General features: G+C 43.8%; 1 protein-coding gene across 2 annotated transcripts in view; it reads left to right on the forward strand.

The window, feature by feature from the left end:
• Positions 1 to 13558, forward strand: part of OXTR (oxytocin receptor) — a 127493-nt gene that overhangs the window by 19530 nt on the left and 94405 nt on the right. The window contains exon 2 of one of the 2 annotated variants that reach the window (XR_011483649.1): positions 10517 to 10603. The exons of the other annotated variant lie outside the window; for it this stretch is intronic. The gene's annotated coding sequence lies outside the window, so the exon portion shown is untranslated. The remainder of the gene's footprint in view (positions 1 to 10516; positions 10604 to 13558) is intronic. 2 annotated transcript variants of the gene reach the window in all.

Here is a 13558-nt window from a genome sequence, read left to right on the forward strand (position 1 = left end):
TAGTAAATGCTAACAAAATGTTGACTGAGTTATCAAGTCAGTCAAGTCAGTGAGCCTGGTCTCTGCATGCCTTTCTTCAAGCTCTTAAGATTTTTGGTTTTACACTCTCTCTTCTCCATGTATTTGGTCTCCTTCTAGCCTGATGCTTTCTATTGTATGGTCCACATCTGATTATTCCCTTGGTCCCTCTGGTACCCAGCCCAGGGCTTGATTCAGAGCACGTGTCACTGACTGCCTGAATTCTAACTCTCCTAGGGAAGCTCTGTCACTAGAATGCTTCAGTCAGACTTTCAAGAGTAGCCGATTCTTCTTCACAATCCCTGCTTTGCAGAGAGAGATTTGATTTTCTCCCACCCTCAGGGAACCTGACCAGGCCCAATGGCTGAGGGCAAAGGAATTTTCTCCTTTCCTTCAGATTAGTTTTTAAAAGGTAATTTTGCAACAGTATGGACTTGATTGGCCAAGAGCGAAGGATGGGGAAAGCAAACCATAGACAACATGTCTTCCATCTAGTAGAAACTGAACCAAGGACAGGGCAACAGTGTCAGAGTGTTGGCTGTTCGTGAGTCTTTACTCTGCCTAGCTGGGCACTGTGGAGGTGAGTCGGACATATAGCCACTGTCTTGAACCCTTAAATTTCTTTTTCACTGTGGAAACAGAAAACTCGCATTTGCTAAGTTAAGCATCACCTCCAGGCTATCTGTCCACTCATTCATGCACATCTCCATCTGTCCATTTGAATATTCATTCACTTAATATTGTAGAGTCCCTACTCTGTGGCAGGCAACATTGTGCTAAATAGCACTAGTGGACTCAGGGATGAAGAGATGCCATCCTTGGGCAGTGGTGGGCAGGGATGGACCCATGTCCTGGACAGTGGGTCTCCCGGCACAGAGGGCATGGTTGGGAATGGATTAGCAGAGGACATGAAGTTGGTGTGGATATCTTTTTCCCAGAATGAGATAGAAGGATGTAGGTAGAGTCATGGAGACAAGAAGAGCATGGCAAGCTTGGGGAATGATGACAGACTGACTGGATTTTAGAGACAGGGTGGAGGATGGGAGAGGAGGCAGGAGGAGGGAGCGTGATGTGGGACTGGAAAGGTAGGCATAGACCAGGCTCACAAGGGCCTTGATTCACAGAGAGAAGGTGTGAAAGCCATATCCTCAGGATATTAGAAGCTGTTTAAACCTTTTAGAAGTGGGTAATGTGATCTGGATTGCCGGGAGAAATATCAATAACCTCAGATATGCAGATTACACCACTCTCATGGCAGAAAGTAAAGAGGAACTAAAAAGCCTCGCAATGAAAGTGAAAGAGGAGAGTGAAAAAGTTGGCTTAAAGCTCAACATTCAGAAAACTAAGATCATGGCATCTGGTCACATCACCTCATGGGAAATAGATGGGGAAACAGTGGAAGCAGTGTCAAACTTTATTTTTTGGGGCTCCAAAACCACTGCAGATGGTGATTGCAGCCATGAAATTAAAAGACGCTTACTCCTTGAAAGGAAATTTATGACCAACCTAGATAGCATATTTAAAAGCAGACACATTACTTTGCCAACAAAGGTCCGTCTAGTCGAGGCTATGGTTTTTCCAGTGGTCATGTATGGATGTGAGAGTTGGACTGTGAGGAAAGCTGAGCGCTGAAGAATTGATGCTTTTGACCTGTGGTGCTGGAGAAGGCTCTTGAGAGTCCCTTGGACTGCAAGGACATCCAACCAGTCCATCCTAAAGGAGATCAGTCCTGGGTGCTTATTGGAAAAACTGATTCTGAAGCTGAAACTTCAATAATTTGGCCACCTGGTGCGAAGAGTTGACTCATTGGAAAAGACCCTGATGCTGTGAGGGATTGGGGACAGGAGGCAAAGGGGATGACAGAGGATGAGATGGCTGGATGGCATCACCGACTCGATGTACATGAGTTTGAGTAAACTCTGGGAGTTGGTGATGGACAGGGAGGCCTGGCGTGCTGCAATTCATGGGGTAGCAAAGAGTTGGACATGACTGAGCAACTGAATTGAACTGAATGTGATCTGGTTCATGTTTTGGAGTCCAAATGGTTGGAGTGGAGAGAACAGACTAGAAGACTAGTGAAGAAGATTGTCTGAACTGAGCCTTGAAGGATGGGCAGGATTAACTAATAAGGATGGAAGGAAGGCCATTTCAGGCAAGAGGAGTGGCAAAACCTCTGGTGTAAAAATAAGAAGGTACTTGTAGTGTCAGGGGACCAGTGACGTGATCTGGCAGAATGGAATCCCAGGAAGGTCATAAAGTTGGAAAGCAGTTGGAACATGTTAGGAGCATGTCCAGGGCTCAGAAGGCTGGAGAGCCACGTGAGAAAGAGTCTGTCACAGACTCCAAAATGTTAGGGGTTGGAATTGTAACAGAAGGTACTGGGAAGAGATCAGTTGGAGATGAGAAAACTTAGTTCATCTCTACCAGTAACACTGCAAAGGGCATGGACAGAGGAAGAAATGAAGCATTGTGGATATTTCTTCATTCTACTGAAGTGCATCCTCTGGTCATCCATCCTCTCAGTGTTGTTCATATTCCTCCCACCTGAAAAACATGTTCACTCCCATCCCAGAATCCTAACAACTTCTTATGAAAGTATGGCATCAAGCTTGGAGTCCAGGATCCCACCATCTGTATCAGGTTACAGTGAAACTCTGCAGATATGGCTTCTCTTAATTTGGAGACCCACAAACCAAGAAAATATCTGATGTGCACACACCTAACATGCATTGTGAGACAGGCAAAGTGTCAACATAAGGGACGTGCTTATTCAGAAGGGTGAAGAACTGGGAGCACATAGCAGTCACTGGTCATAGCAGTGTTGAATCCAGCTGGGCTTGTGTTCACAGGTCTTCCCCCTTGAAAACAGGAAATATTCCTTGGTTAGGGCTGCCTCTGGAGAGTGGCTCCTGAGACAGTTTTTCTCTCTGGCTCTTGGGTCTGCCCTCTGAGACGTGCATTTCCCAAGAAATGATCTGCATTTGCAGCTGAGTAGCTTCCTTTGTCTGCTTCCTGTCTTTGAAAATTGGGACCTAGAGGGCTTTTTACAGTTTAAACCATTTCAGATCCCAGTTCCTTTTTAATCCAGGCTGGCAGCACCTTCACATGTTCAGCTCCCTTAAAAACCGTGTGGACTTCCTATGAATATGATTGAGATCATCCCATTTTAAAAAGGTCACACCCACAGTTGTTTTTGAGATATGACCCTTCTTTAGATTTATTCAGATACTTTGGGCCTGTCAAGCAACCATAGGACAATGTCCTTAATATTCCTGGGAACCCTTTTGTCTAGATAAAAAAATCTTCTAGGATGCAATAATGTTATTCTCTCACAGGGTTAAAAAGAGCCTTTCAATCAGATCTGCACATTTGAAGTGAAAGTTACACGAAGCTTCCACTGGTCTGTAAGTCTCCTGCCTGGACAATTCCAGTTCCTCTGGTCAGTGGGGTCCAAAGCAGGCTACTTCTGTGGGCAGGCCAGGTAGCCTACAGGGGGCACCAGGAAGATTCCATTTTCAGATTGAAAGATCTGTTTTCTTTCTCCCATGCCTGAATTTCTTCAGCAGAGTCTCGTGGCTTTGGGTGAGGCATTAACCAGTCAAGAGGACCTGCCGTGTTTAGTCATCATCATGAATGCTGTTGCTGCTGCTAAGTCACTTCAGTTGTGTCTGACTCTGTGTGACCCCATAGACGGCAGCCTACCAGGCTTCCCCGTCCCTGGGATTCTCCAGGCAAGACCACTGGAGTGGGTTGCCATTTCCTTCTCCAATGCATGAAAGTGAAAAGTGAAAGTGAAGTTGCTCAGTCGTGTCCAACTCTTAGCGACCCCATGGACCGCAGCCTCCCAGGCTCCTCCATCCAAAGGATTTTCCAGACAAGAATACTGGAGTGGGGTGCCATTGCCTTCTCCATCATGAATAACATGTACTAATTTCCAAGTTCAGTGCCCAGGCCTTAGTAAGTGCTCAGCAGTCCCTAGTCCCTTCCTCCTGGTCTTGTTCCTTCCTTCCCTAAAGATCTGTTCTTAAGTTTTATATCATACCACTGGAGGAAACATGATGAGGTGCTGTCACCTCAGTGTAAGTGAGTTTGTTAGTTGATCCATGGAACAAATATTTATTAAGCACCTACTCTGTGCCAACCACTGTTCCAAGGCACTGGGACCATAGTCCTGGGTAAGTCAGCCATTGTTCCTGCCTTTTGGGTATGTACAATCCAGTGGGGGAATCTGGGTGGAAAGTAAGTCAACAACCCATCATATGATGACAGAGTGTGGGGACTCCATGATGGAAACAGGTGAGGGGGCTGCGATGGGGTGGCTACGGAGTTCTTTTTTCTGGGGAGAGCAGGGAGGAGGACTGGCAAGGCTGAGAAGGGAGGCTGAGGACAGACCCAGGCCTCCTCCACAGTTCTGCCTGATGACTGCAGAAAGGATACTTTAGTTCAAATAAACAAATAAATCTAGAGAAGTATGATCTGTCATGGCAAATGCAACACCATTAGTCACGATTCCCTCAAGGCTCAAAGCAGTAGACTTGAGTGTCCCGAGCCCCGGGCTCTAATGCCAGCATAACCCCCAACCCTCTATGTGTCCTTGGCAAGGGCTCCTGGATCCTGGAGTCTGTGCTGAAGGTAGGACTTAGTACTGTCTGACCACCCATGGCTTTATGAAATGACTAGCTTTTCCATGGGAGTTTAATAACCCCAGAAGGGCAGACAGCTGACTGCCACCCAGTTCCTGATTGTCGGAGTTCCGCCTTCTCTGCCCAACTGTGCAGTTTCCCCGCCTTGCTTCACTGACTTCCAGCTCTGAGCCATCTTTTAAGTGTTTCGTCATAGTCCAGACAGTTCGCAAATCACAGTGCCCCAGGCATGGTGATAGTCTGGCCTGGATATTCTTCCCGAAAATCATCTCTTTTCTCTTCATTCAAACCAAATGCTTGGGGCGGAGGTGCCTGCCCCATTCTGTGCTTTTAAAACTTCCATCTCCAAGAATCAGAGCAGATAATAAACACCACAGCAAGGGCCATCATTTATTGAGTACCTCCTATGTCCTCAGTGATTGGGATTACCGCATTTAATCCTCACATCATGCTTGAGAAGTGGGCACTGTTGCCACAGTTTCATGGACGAGGGACTTGAAGCTCAGAAAGGTGGAGCCAGCTCGTTGTGGAGATGCGATCCTGATCTGTGAATGTCTAACTCCAGAAGACCAGTCTTTGCCACTGTGCTGTCCTGTAGTTCGTTTTGCCAGCTGCAAGGAAGAGTAGCAGGAGGGCCAGGGCAAGGTGGGGTCTGCCTTCACCAAGGACCCTGCTTGTCTGCATCTCCCACCATGGCCAGGCTCCACCAGCAAAGGGTTATGGCTGTTTTAGAGTGATTTGTTTGCACTCACCCCACAAGACCCCTTGGAATGGCTTTGCCAGCTGTAGCTCTGGCCTGTTTCGAAGCCCAGGCCTCCTTTCTATTCCCCTGAAGTCACAGAGGAAGTAGAGATGCTGGTTGTCCCACATCTGTGCAGAAGTGGTGACAGAAGTCATTCTCCTGCCTGGTCCACTTCCCTTGTCAATAGCACGGAACACACAGACCCAGCTGGATGTAGATGGTACATGGCAAAGGAGTCCAGAAGTAGGAGGCACCATGGCAGGTGTGTTTGTGCCAGGGCCTCTGAGAAATATACCTCCCAGGATGAGGATGCTGGGCCCAGCTCTGGGCCCTGTCTCTGATGTTACATAACTCAAGCAACACGATTTTATTCCTCCCTGTGTCCAGTCCTTCAGTGCTCGTGCCATGGGACAAGCCTCATGACTCGTTCCAGCTGAAGTGATGGATCATCAGGAGGTTTTGGTTACACATGCTGACATTTAAGGCAGTTGAGGGGCTGTGAAGTCTTTGGGAGGGGCCCGGCAGCTTCACAGTGTCCTCAAGTCCCTGACTTTCCCCATCTCTCTCACTCTGGTACCCAGTGTCAGCTTCATCCCGGGCCACTTCTGCTCTTGTTTGGAAAACAGCTGCCAGCAGCAGGGGCTACACCTGTGTAGAGGAGCCACTTTCTGCCTCTCTCCTGCAAGGGAGAAGCCTCTTCCCCAGAAATCCTCAGGAAGCCTTTCCTTGAATCAGCCAGAAGGGGAATAGGTTGCTCACCGTGGCTTAGATGAATAAGGGCCCACCCCCTTCTTTCCTCAGTCATTCGTAGGTGGTGCTGAGGATAGTGGAGAGCTGAGCAAATTCAGGTTCTGTGAGGATGGAGAGCAGTTGTCTAGGTATCCAAAAGTGTCCATCTTTTTGGAACTCAGGGAGGCCCTGGGTAGCACCAGGAAGCCAACTGCGTTTGTGGTTGATTCTTAAAGAAATCATAATGTACTAACAGCATGGTTGAAGTAGAAACCAGTGGTGCAGAAAAGACAAAGAGAACTGTCTACATTTCTTAAATGTCCTGTTACTGTCAGCCCAGTGAGGTAAACCTCTTGCCTGAGTCATTTGCTGCTTCTGCCCTTCCTTCTCCTCACGGAGGTTTTGAGAAATTCCGAGACTCAGGTTGTTAGAGCTGATACCTGGGTGATGACTCTGAGTTCCAGAGGGTAGGAGTTCTTTTCATAGGAGCTGGGGAAGACACCAGGCTTCTGAGGGCTCCATCCATCAGCCTCACGTGCCCCCATTAGGCCACCACTGTCTTCTCCAGGGTCCAAGCTCTGGTGCTAAGACAACGGTCACAGCTGTCAACAATAATGTACCATTTTGCAGTCTTATGAAGTCCTTTTCACATTCATATTCATTATTTGCTCAATTCCCCAAACACATCAGAAAATTATAGAAAAACCCTATTAAAAACTGAGAAATCTATTGAAAGTTGCTGGGCACTTTCAGAAAGGGGAGTGGACCTCCCGGAAGAGCAGGAAAAGGGTCACTGACACAGATGACTCCCCAGTTTTGTGCTGGGCTAACTCTAGGCACTCTGAAGAGCAGAGTGTTTTGATGTAGCTGAGGACACGTTTCTTGACCTTAAGAAATAAGCTTTCAAGCTTTCAGCTTAAAAAAAAAGATCAAGTTATGAGTACAGCAGACATCACCCCATCACTGAGGTCTGTTCTGTCCTTCCCTGAGGCTGGGACCGTCCATCTCCGCCTCCCCTGGGGCCTGACCATTCTTTGCTCAAATCCCTCACTTCAGCCTGGTGCTCACACAGACTCCTTCCTTACCCCTGCCTGGAGGTTGAAACTCAATTGCCTGTCCTTCCTCCCAGCCCTGATTTGTCTCTCACCCACTTCCAAGCCTTAGCCCACTCTTCATCCTTTACCCAAATACATTATCCCATCCATTACCCCATTCCCAAACCTGCCACAAACCCCAGCACCCCACCCAAACCCAAATACCAAATGTCACCTGATTATAGGAACCTCCCTGCTGGTCCAGTGATTAAGAATCTGCCTTCCAGTCCAGGGGACACAGATTTGACCCCTGGTCTGGGAATCCCACAGGCTGCGCAGCAACTGATCCTGCGCGGCAATGGAGCCTGCGCCCTTGCAGTGCAAGAAAGAGTTTGTGCACCACAGCTGAGACCTGATGTAGCCAAGTTAATAAGTATTAAAAAAAAAATCCCCAGCTTTGACCCCCTGCATCCTCCACTTTGTTTTTGAACCCCAGGTCTAGGAGCAAAGGCACATACCCAGATTTTTCACTGACTTGTTTTTCCTCTGGGTCATTGTTAGTATTTGGTCTTTTGCAACAGAGAGCCAAGTGCTTGATACCTGTATCTCCTTTGGTTCTTGAAATAACACTGAGATGTGGATGTGCTGGTCCCCACTTTACTAAGACATTAAATAATTTTTCTGAGCTCCCTAAGTTCCAGGGCAGACCTGAGGTTTGACCCAAGATCTAGATTCCTCTTACTTACTTCAGCACCTGCTTCTCTGTAAGTCAGAAGGAATGGAATTTTAGTCTAAACTTTTTCTCTTTTGAGTTCTGTGTCCTCAAATAGGTTAACAAAATTCAGTGAATGTCTACTGAATGTAGACTTTGTCCAGGCCAGGAGCTAAGGGGAAGGGCAGGTCAGGTAATGCAAAGACCTGTCAGGGTCTCTGTCCTCAGTTTTAACATGGATGAATCAATGAGTGAATAACTTCCTTTCACTAGTGAATGAGAGTGCATCCATAAATGAGTTAGGCTGGGTTTTCTGGAAGGTTCCTTCCAGAGTTCGCATACCATTTATTCTGTGATAGCAGTAGTCTAGTCATGAGAGGCAGGTTCATCTGGGTTTTCATGGTGTCACAGAATTCCATACTTCAGAAAGGTTCTCTGTATTTCACCATCTGTGAAAGGGTCTTTATCTCCTCTAAGCACTATTTTTTGTATGATTATCTGATTTATCATATACCAACAATTAGAACTTGGTGTTATTCTTATCACAATTTTAAAAATGAAAAAACTGGCACTTCTCTGGTAGTCCAGTGGCTAAGACTCTGTGCTCCCAAAGCAGGGGGCCAGGGTTTGATCCCTGGTCGGGGAGTTAGATCTCCCACATGCTGCAACTAAGAATCCCTCATGTTGCAACTAAGACCTGGCACAGCCAAATAAAAATAAATAAAAATCCTTTTAAAAAACGAAAAAACTGAGGCTCAGTGATTTTTGCGACTTGCAAAGTGTTGTAGAGCTAGCATGAAGCAAAGCTTGGACTTCACATGGAAGAGTCAGCACAAAAGCTGTTGCCTCCTAATATAGCCTGTGGAAGTAGCTCAGGCTCTGGGCAAAGTACTGAGACAAGATCTGTGAAAACACCATCCAGAGATGCTCAAGGCAGAGTCTCAGGTCATCTGCTTTCCCAAAGACCATTTGGGATTTGTCACACTCGATCTTTTTCATTCTCCTTGGGACCTTGTCTGTGAGTCAGTCCTTGGCATTTGGTAAGACAGACTATGGGAAATGGAGTCATCGAGGTGATCTTTCGGAACCTCTGAGATGCCTGTTTTGTGACACAAGGGTATTTAGTCTCCCTGAAGCCCATCTTTCTTGGGCTGGGAAGTGAGTGGAGCCTTTGGCCCCATCTGCAGAAAACAGATGTCCTCACCACTCGGATGATGTCACTGGAAATTCCTGAACCTTTACAACCTCTTGTCCTGACAGCTGGTCAGGTGGTTATCACACCTCATCATGGGCTACCATCCTCCCTGGCAAAGAGACAAGAGTTGAGGCAGGGTTCTTCATTCCCCAGCTAAGCAACGTTGAAGTGGGATCTTTGCACTGAATAAAATAAAACAAGATAGAACATCTGAGGGGACCAAAATAAGAGTGGGTTTGTTAAGCAGTGAGCTATTGAAAAAATAGTGGAATATATCACACTACTAGTTGGTAACCAGTTCTAGCTTTTTTTTTTTTTAATTAACTTTTAAAAATAATATTTTAAAATGAAGTATAGTTGATTTACAGTGTTGTGTTAATTTCTGCTATACAGCAGAGTGATTCAGTTATACGTATATATATACATTCTCTTTAAAATACTTTTCCATTATCATTTATTATAGGATATTGAATGTAGTTCTTTGTGCTATGCAGTAGGACCTTGTTGTTCCTCCAGTCTCTAAATAAAAGCTTATTATATCTGCTAATCCCATCTCCCACTCCATCCCTCCCCTACCCTCCTACCCCTTCACCATCACCAGTCTGTTCTCTTTGTACATGATTCTGTTTTTGATTCATGTGTGCGTGCTCAGTTGCTTCAGTCATGTCCAACTCTTAGTAACCCTGTGGACTGTGGCCTACCAGGGTCCTCTGTCTATGGGATTCTCCAGGCAAGAATACTGGAGTGGGTTGCCATGATCTCTTTCAGGGGATCTTCTCTACCCAGGAATTGAACTTGTGTCTCCTGCATTGCAGGCAGAATCATTTTCTACTGAGCCACCTGTCTTAGATAGATTCATTTGTGTCATATTTTAGATTCCACATGTAAATGATATCACATAGTATTTGTCTTTCTCTTTATGACTGACTTCACTTAATATGATAATTTGCATTCATGTTGTTGCAAATGGCAATATTTCATCCTTTTTATGACCAAGTAATAGTCTGTTGTATATATTTACCACATCTTCCTTATCCTTTCATCTGTCAGTGGACATTTAGATTATTTCCATGTCTTGGCTTTTGTGAATAGTGCTGCTGTGAATATACAGGTGCATGTATCTTTTTGGATTAGTTTTGTCTGGATATATACCTAGGTGTGGGGTTGCTGGATCTTTAGTTGGTCATCTGGATTAAGATGGTGGTGTTTCCTTTTTGCAGTGCTGGGGCATTGCAGACATTACATCATTCTCACATCTCTTGTACCCAGAGCCCATGGGGAGGAGGGCCCTGGGTCCAGGAAGAGAGGATGCTGGTAACCTTGGCATCACTCAGAAACTAATGGAAAGATTGGTATTATTCTCACCATTCACCCCCTTTTAGCTTTTCTTCCAACTGCCCCCTGTTTTCCTCAGGAAAGGCTTTCTTTGTTGTTTCATTCTAGATCTAAAAGCAGTTGTTCTCAAAGGCAGTATCTCCAGGTCACACACTAATCAAGGAAAGGAATGGGGTGATTTCCAAGTGAAATCAGGTAAGTCCTGAAAGTTCCCAGATATCCTCATCAGCAGTTGGCAAGAAATTTTACTCTTCCTCATTCTCTAATTATGTGAAAAACAGTTCTTCATCAAGTAGTAATAGAAATAGAAAATAAAATCATTTTCAGTGTCTTGTTTCTTACTAATTTAGTTATTACTCTGGTAAGAGCTTTGCTTTGCAGACATGTTCTAATGCAGTTAGATGATATTGTGACTCCTTTCTTCTTGTGCTTAGAGAAACTACATTATCTCAGTTTCTTAGATGTGGAAACTAAGGAATCAAGTCTGGAGTGCTTTAGCTCTCCCTCCAGTGCACTGGCAGCCACTGCCTTTCCTTTCTCTTTGTGGCAGGGAGGCCCTCCCCCCCCATCTTTGGGGTGGGCTGTCAGCCAGTTCTCATGCAACCTCACTGGGCTTATCTGAGATGAGCCAGGGTTGGAGGGGGGACATCCTGCCCTCTCACTGTCTCACAATTGAGATGTAACTTACGTACAAGAATGTGCATCAGTATGATGAGTACAGCTTAGTGAGATGTGCATCCTAGAATACTTGTGAAACCACCTCTGAATCAAGGTGTAGAACAGTCCGGCGCTTCAGCAAGCTCATTATCAATTGTTCCTGGTTAGTTGCTGCCTGCCCACCCTCCAGAGTTAACCACTGTTCTGACCTCTTTTACCATAGATTAGTTTTCAGCCCACTTGCTTAGAAAGTTTTCTATGGTGAGGTGTAATTAACAATAAATTGTACAGATCTCAGATATTAATTTCAGTGCATTGCAACAGTATCCATCTGTGTAACTGGCACCTAGAACTAAATCCAGAGCATCTTCACTAGCACAGAACATTCCTCCTGATGAACCCGCTGCCGGGTCCCTGTAAATACTTCCTGATTCCTGGCACTACAGAGTAGTTGTGGTTGTGCTTGGATTTCCTTTGAACGGGATCATAGAGTATGTATTCTGTAGTGTCTGTCTTCTTTCACTTGGCATAGTGTTATTTTAAAATTCATCTAGATTGCTGCTTGTATCAGTAGTTAATTTTTTCCTACATTAAGTATTGCTTTATTGGCTCCATTTCTCAGATACAGAAGCTGACACTGAAAAAAAAGATTTGAATACATATAAACTGATGTGTTTAATTGTTCGAAGCACACACACACATTCACACACCACACAGATACAGGACCAAAAGCATGTTACTGATAGACGAGAGTAAGAGATTATGAATGATTAGTTTTTTCTTTTTAATATCTGAATATTCCAAAGTTTCTATACCAACCAATATTTCTGCTTTGCATTTAAAAATTGTGGTAAAATATACATAACAAAAAAAATTACCTTGTAAGCCATTTTAAGTACACAGTTCAATGACATCGTGTATATTCACAGTATTGTTCAACCATCAACACTGTTTCCAGAGCTTCTTCATCATCCCAAATTGAAACTGTGTCCCTGTTAAACATCAACCCTCATTGCCCTCTCTCCCCCAGTCCCTGTTAACCTCTAGTCTACTTGTTGGGTCAGTGAATTTACTTATCCTAAGTACCTCATGTTAAGTGGAATCATGTTTGTCCTTTAGTTGCTTACTGACTTCAATTAGTATAATATTTTCAAGGCATATGTGTGTTGTAGTGTGTCAAAATTTAACTTTTTAAAAACTGAATAATATTCCATCATATATGTATAGTATGTTTTGTTTATCTGTTTATCTGTTGACGGACACTTGGGTTGTATCTTGCTTTGGATATTGTGAATAAATAACTTTTGATTAATGGATCATCATAGGAATGTACTATGATTTGTCCATTCTCCTCTTGATGAACATTGGAGATGTTTCCAGTTTTTTATTTTTGTGAATAGGGTTACTATGAATCTTCTGTGAGTCTTTTTGTAAACATTTACTTTTACTTATCTTGGGTAAATACATAGTAGAATTGCTGGATAAGAGGGTATAGATATCATGCTTAACTTAATTAGAAACTTCTAAACAGTTCTCTAAAGTGATGGTACCTGTAATACACCACATTAACAAATTGAAAGATAAAAACCATATGATTATCTCAATAGATGCAGAAAAAAGCCTTTGACAAAATTAAACATCCATTTATGATAAAAACTGTCCAGAAAGCAGGAATAGAAGGAACATACCTCAACATAATAAAAGCTATATATGACAAACCCACAGCAAACATTATCCTCAATGGTGAAAAATTGAAAGCATTTCCCCTAAAATCAGGAACAAGACAAGGGTGCCCACTCTCACCACTACTATTCAACGTAGTTTTGGAAGTTTTGGCCACAGCAATCAGAGCAGAAAAAGAAATAAAAGAAATCCAGATAGGAAAAGAAGAAGTAAAACTCTCACTGTTTGCAGATGACATGATCCTCTACATAGAAACCCCTAAAGACTCTACCAGAAAATTATTAGAGCTAATCAATGAATAATAGTAAAGTTGCAGGATATAAAATTAACTCACAGAAATCCCTTGCATTCCTATACACTAACAATGAGAAAACAGAGAAATTAAGGAAACAATACTATTCACCATTGCAACAAAAAGAATAAAATACTTAGGAGTATATCTACCTAAAGAAACAAAAGACCTATACATAGAAAACTATAAAACACTGATGAAAGAAATCAAAGAGGACATAAATAGATGGAGAAATATACCATGTTCATGGATTGGAAGAATCAATATTGTCAAAATGACTATACTACCCAAAGCAATCTATAGATTCCAATACAATCCCTATCAAGCTACCAATGGTATTCTTCACAGAACTAGAACAAATAGTTTCACAATTTGTATGGAAGTACAAAAAACCTCAAATAGCCAAAGCAATCTTGAGAAAGAAGAATGTAACTAGAGGAATCAACCTGCCTGACTTCAGACTCTACTACAAAGCCACAGTCATCAAGACAGTATGGTACTGGCACAAAGACAGAAGC

The sequence above is a fragment of the Odocoileus virginianus genome, chromosome 26 (assembly GCF_023699985.2).
Source record: "Odocoileus virginianus isolate 20LAN1187 ecotype Illinois chromosome 26, Ovbor_1.2, whole genome shotgun sequence".
In the NCBI taxonomy this organism is placed as follows: domain Eukaryota; kingdom Metazoa; phylum Chordata; class Mammalia; order Artiodactyla; family Cervidae; genus Odocoileus; species Odocoileus virginianus.